At 32.2% G+C, this 5,994-nt stretch overlaps 1 pseudogene; it reads right to left on the reverse strand.

Moving 5' to 3' along the window:
* Positions 1 to 3,853: 3,853 nt before the first annotated feature.
* The window catches only part of LOC118038526 (glycine dehydrogenase (decarboxylating) 1, mitochondrial-like), a 3,037-nt pseudogene continuing 896 nt past the window's right edge, over positions 3,854 to 5,994 (reverse strand).

Here is a 5,994-nt window from a genome sequence, read left to right on the forward strand (position 1 = left end):
ATATATATAATATATATATATATATATATATTATATATATATATATATATATATATATATACTCGTAATTATTAGAGATATAATCTTAACCTAACCTAGATTTATTTTCTAAAAGTTCAAGTTTTATAAATTTTAACGTCACTAGAAACTTACATAGTTATTAACTTCAGGATCCATGAGATTAGTCAAGGTACGCGCAAACTCACTGGACACCCACGTTATATGTGTGTGTGTGTGTGTGTGGGGTGTGGATCAATTTGTGCGTACTTCAACAAATCACATAGACCTCGAAGTTAATAACTATGTAAGCTTCCAGTGATTATGAGAGGACTTAAACTCATGACCATTAAAAGATAAATCTAAAATATGATCAGATGAACTACCCCTTAAAATTACACGAGGCATATATATATACCTGGCGTATTTTTTGGGAAATTTATTAGCTAAGAAAACAAGGACATGGACACAAGATAACAGTACACCACAATATTGTTATGTATATAGGTTAATTTATTTGAGATAGTAAAAACTCTATAGAAAATAAATAAAAATAAATCATGTAGTGTATCTTAACTAATCTAATAGTGAAGGATAAAATTGAAAAAAAAAATCATTTAAAAAATTAAATGAAAAAAAAATAACATATCTGATCGGTGGGTAAATTTGTCAAATGTGTGAATCAGGTAATCCAAGCGATGCTGGAATTATAACTTGTTTTTTTTAACTATATGATAACAAAAATAAACAATCGTAAAATTGAAAACCAACTCAATACCGAGATGTATTTTTGAAACCATGATAACCTCATAAAAAACAAAATGAAACCAATTATAAAGCTGAATTCCCAATTAATCCAATATTTATGGATAGAATCGGAAAAAAATTTTATTAAAAAAAGTTAAACTTGCCAAATCCATGAACCTCCAATCAGCCAAATCTATGAACAGATCCATGAAATTTATAAAGTTTAATAATATGGTTTTTTTCTAAAACTATTTTTTTTAACTACATAAAAAAAATTGACGATAAAAAGTCAAGTTCAATTAAAAAAAAAAATACCCAACCAAACTTGTAAATGAGAGCAACTTAGGTTAGCTTGATAAACCCACAAACTATGTTAAATCTATAGAAAAAAAAAACGAAACAAATTACAAAACTCAATTCTCAACCATCATAACATTAAAATATGAAATCAACCAAAATATTGAAAAAATTCAATAACAAAAAAAAAGGCAAAACATTATGGATTATTAATGTAATCAACATTGCAATGAGTATGAGTGAATAATGATTTCCCCACATCCTTTAATATATTTTTATATATTATCTTTCATCTTGTATATATCTAGAATAATTCATTTTTCAAATGAATTTGTTAAATTTATATTTAACTATATGATAGTAAAGTAAAACTCAATGTTTATATGTACTTAATATTAATTTTCCATTGGTTATTAACTATAAATATTAATTGCAAATAAAAAATATTATATTTTTAAATTAATAAGGATCCTCAAAACCTCCTTCCAATCCAAAAGGGAAAAAGTTTTCCTCACCGCACTGAACTTATGACTGAACTTATAAAATAGAGGTAGGGGAGTATGATCCAAAATTAATGAATAAAAAATATTAGAATTATGTTTGGTTAGAATTCATGTAAGAATGTTTATGGATATAGTAAGTCGAGTTTTAACTTATAATTGTATCCAAACTAACCCATTCAATTATTTTTTGGATCTAAATGGGTTGGATAAATCGGGTTGGGCTAAAATTTTTATGGATATTGCAACTATCCACAGGTTAGGTGTATTAATTCTTTTATTCTTTGATGATCCTTAAAACAATATCAGGTTGCAATTGTTAGAACTAGATAAGACCCTATAATGTATATATTAGAGACAACATAAAATCTATCATATTTTCCAAAAAAAAAAAATAAATAAATTACAGTCATGCATTTTTATCAAATAGTTAAGGTATATAATATGATATAAATACAAATTAGTAGGAAGAGACTCATTTTATGGATTGTGATTTAACTAAAAAAAAGTTCAATCTTAATTTTTGAAATTTTCATTTGTTTTTTCAAGTTCTCTTGATTACCAAACAGAAAAAAATTAGAATTGTATATCACAATTATGAAAAAACTTTAATTTCATTACTTGCCAAGAGCATCGATTAGATGGGTAAAAGACAAAAAATTGATAAATAACTAAGAATATGAAGTTTGAAGGAGAGAACTGAAGGGAAAGAGATAAAAGAATGAGGGTGGTTGTGAGTGCGAGGGTGAGAAAGGAAAAAAAAATGAAGATAGAAAGGAAAATATTATTTACACTAAAAACTAAGTTATCTACATTGGATTATACAGGTTGAGTAAGTTTTAAAAATCCCACCTCGCACTTAACTAATTATATCCATATATTAAGTTTTTTAACTTATTATCATCCATAAATAACTACATTATCTAACTTGGACAAGTCAAATCAGGTTAGATAATGTAAATAACACAGATGAGTCTATTTTTTGTAAACACTCTTAATTACAGGATAAATACAAAAAAAATGAAAAATATTTTTGTTGGAATAATGAAGATTAAGATATAAAATAAATCTATTTTTATTTAAAGAGGTACAAGAGAATAAATCCTCTCTGTCTCCACTAAGATTAGGGTGTTAAAAAAAAAAACCAATTGAAAAACTAAACCTAGATTAAAGAAAATATCTAAACAAACCGATTCAAAAATTTTAAAAAATATTTGTGTTCCAGTTTGATTTGGTTTAAAAAGTTTAAAACCGATTGAAGTGAATTAGTTCAACCAAACTTGAATTAAAGGTAAAAAAAAAATATGCATAAATGGAAGTTTCACCCAACCCTAAATAACTACAGAGCACAGCAGCACACCTCCCCCTCCTCTCTTGTTTCTCTCCCATGCGTTCTATTTTTCCGAAGCTAGACAGTTGTCGCTGCAAGTAAATTCAGTTGACTGCTCGGGATGTGGTACCAAAATCAATACTTATTTTCTTAAGTTGGTCGGGGGCTTCATCAGGATCCACCACTAAAGTCGGTTCGTCTAAAACGGAAGACACTGACACCCTTTATCTCCAGTCTCTATCGCCCTGATCTGTCAATCTTTAGCGTCGGCAGCCTCCACCTCTAGTTTCCGCCTCTCTAAAATCCAAATTTAACATTGACCTCTCCTATCGCCGTATTTCTTCCTCTTTGGTCTCTTGCAATTACTTTTGAGATAGAACATTTGAGATTTATGCTAATGAGCCCTCTTTTCCCCTCTTGTATGTTATGATGATTATGGATAAAAAAAGAGAGTTCATGGTTATGAATTAGGCTGAAGTTTGTAATTAGAGAACATATGTAACCTGTTTCCTTGGCATATTTGATTTTGATAAACAGAGCATGGACTTCTTTATTAGCCAACCAGGTGCTCGTCACTCCCTATTTCTGTGTTATTATGGACTGGAACTGGAGAGCTTCTTGATCTTACGGAGAAAATAAAATTCAGTCTGTGTAACCTTTTGAATGGCATACACATTTTCTTCTTGGAATCCCATTTCCAGGCTGAAATTAAAAACTGAACAATGAAAACATGATGACGAAGACATTTGGCAGTAATAATTCCATAAAAAAACATACAACGCGAGTGATGACTCCTTAAAACAGATCAAACAATATGACTACACAAAAAGAAGAAATGATTTGCTCCAATTTCAAGCAGCATCTTCCAATTACCAGCTGGATGATGCTGGATGCAATAAAGAATGAAAATAGTTTCTTCATGCATATCTTAAGTCCAATAAAAATTAAGGAAGCATTTCTCCCATCAGTGTCACATCATTCCTTAGTTAGAAGCTAAACAAGTCTGAAGATATGGATGAAGTTTGTTTGCGGTGAAGGAGGTAGTTACCACAGGATGTTAAGGTAGGTATGGTGCTAAGTGCTTCTTCACACCAACAGGCCCATGCCAGGACCACCCCTCCCATGTGGAATGCAAAACTGTTTTGTGGAGATTGAGATGGCAAACATCAGCTCCAATAAAAACCTGGGCTTGTGAGACCAACCTGTAAGGACGAAGAACATAAAATCAAAATGTAACATGTTCACCACCAGATTTCTCATTTACATAGTTCTAATCCAGACATTTCATTGAAAATTTGATATTCAGATGACATGAGCTATTCAGTTAACCCACGGATGCTTTATGGAATACCATGAATCTTCAAGAATGAAAAGCACAGGATAAAGAAAACTAAAAGTTCAGATCCACATCTTTGCTTTACTATAATTTGCTCATAAATTTGAAATGTAGTCTATAAATCAAAATGATGAAAAGCCATTCCTGATTTGAATTACTAAGAAGACATCATGGTCTGGCTACAGTCTGATTCACAACCCTACAAAGTGCAACTCTTCCCATATGGCATAGAATGAATTTTTGAACATTAGGATGCTCATACCTTCTCTACTCAAAGAACAACCATCACTCATGGCATAAAAGGTGCTTATAAGAATCGAAGGGTGTTGGAGCTGTTTATGTCTTCTGCAGAAAATATTCTATGAAGTAAAATGACCATATCAAACAGGAAAGCTTACAGGAAGTAAGATGTTAATAACCAAAATATGGAATGGCAAAACCAAATGTAAATAGTTTGAGAACACAGACCTAAGCATTCATGTTAGCCCCATCCATGTATACGTGACCACCATTGTCATGAATTATCTTACATATCTCATCGATTCCTTCTTCATAGACTCCATGAGTCGAGGGATATTGAATAAGCAGTCTTTTTAATGAATATTTGGCATCACCGTACCTTATGATAGGCACGAATAACCATAAGCCCAGCACACTCTCCAGCAGCACCGGCATTAGGTTGCAATGAGAAAGAGTCAAATCCAGTAATTGTACACAATAGTTCACCCAATTCATTGAACATTTCCTGAGACAATACGGGAATTGAACAAAGGTTAATTTGCTTTATCATACACAAGATTTGTTCGCGTCACACCAAAAAGCATAGCAGATCTCTCAAATTTCTGTTTAAGAAACATGTGCAACTATCTACCTGGTAACCTTGAGAATGTTCACTTGACGCAAAAGGTGAATATCAGTGAAATTAGGAAATGTCACTGGCATCATTTCACTTGTAGCATTCAATTTCATTGTACAAGATCCCAGTGGAATCATACTGTGGCACACAGAAAGATCTTTTGATTGCAATCTATGCATACACCTGAGCAGCTCATGCTCGGTATGGTACCTGATAAAATCAAACAGAAAATCAGATGGCTTCCAAATAATAACCCTGAGCAGTTCAGATTTTGAGGAATAGTCTATACATGTTGAAGATTGGATGAGCCAGATAAGGGCTCTCCCTTGTTAGTCCAGATGGATCACATTCTGAACCTCTGGTGCCAGATATGCAGCTGTGAAAGGGACCTGACATTTGAAAGAAAGAAGTGAATAGTATTATTTTCAAGATTATGATTTATGGTAACAACCTTATTAGAAACATGCAGTAGCAGAGAAGTACTAACAGGCTTTCCACCAGAAAAAAAACTTTTGAAAAGTTTATCAACATCCTCTAAGGTGGTTGTTTCATCAAAGGAAACGGTAATCTGAAAGCAAACCATGTTCTCATAATTGCATGACATAGAGTAAAAAGTCAAATTACACAACAGATGGGATCACACTTTACGGTATTTGCATCTATAACACTCAATTTATCTCGCTTTTTGTAAGCAGCATCAACAATTGCAGTTACATCAACACACTTTAACCTTCACAGTGTCAAAGAAGGGAAGGCCCTGTACTTCAACTGTCCCAAGTTTCTTCAGTCCAACAGCAAACGCTTCAGCAAGACCATGGACCCTTTGGGCAATGGTTTTAAGGCCTCCAGGTCCATGATAGACAGCATACATTGCAGCCATGTTTGCAAGCAAAGCCTAAACAAAACAAGAGATTCCTTATAACCAAAGAAC

This window comes from Populus alba, chromosome 18, assembly GCF_005239225.2.
Source record: "Populus alba chromosome 18, ASM523922v2, whole genome shotgun sequence".
NCBI classification, from domain to species: Eukaryota; Viridiplantae; Streptophyta; class Magnoliopsida; order Malpighiales; family Salicaceae; genus Populus; species Populus alba.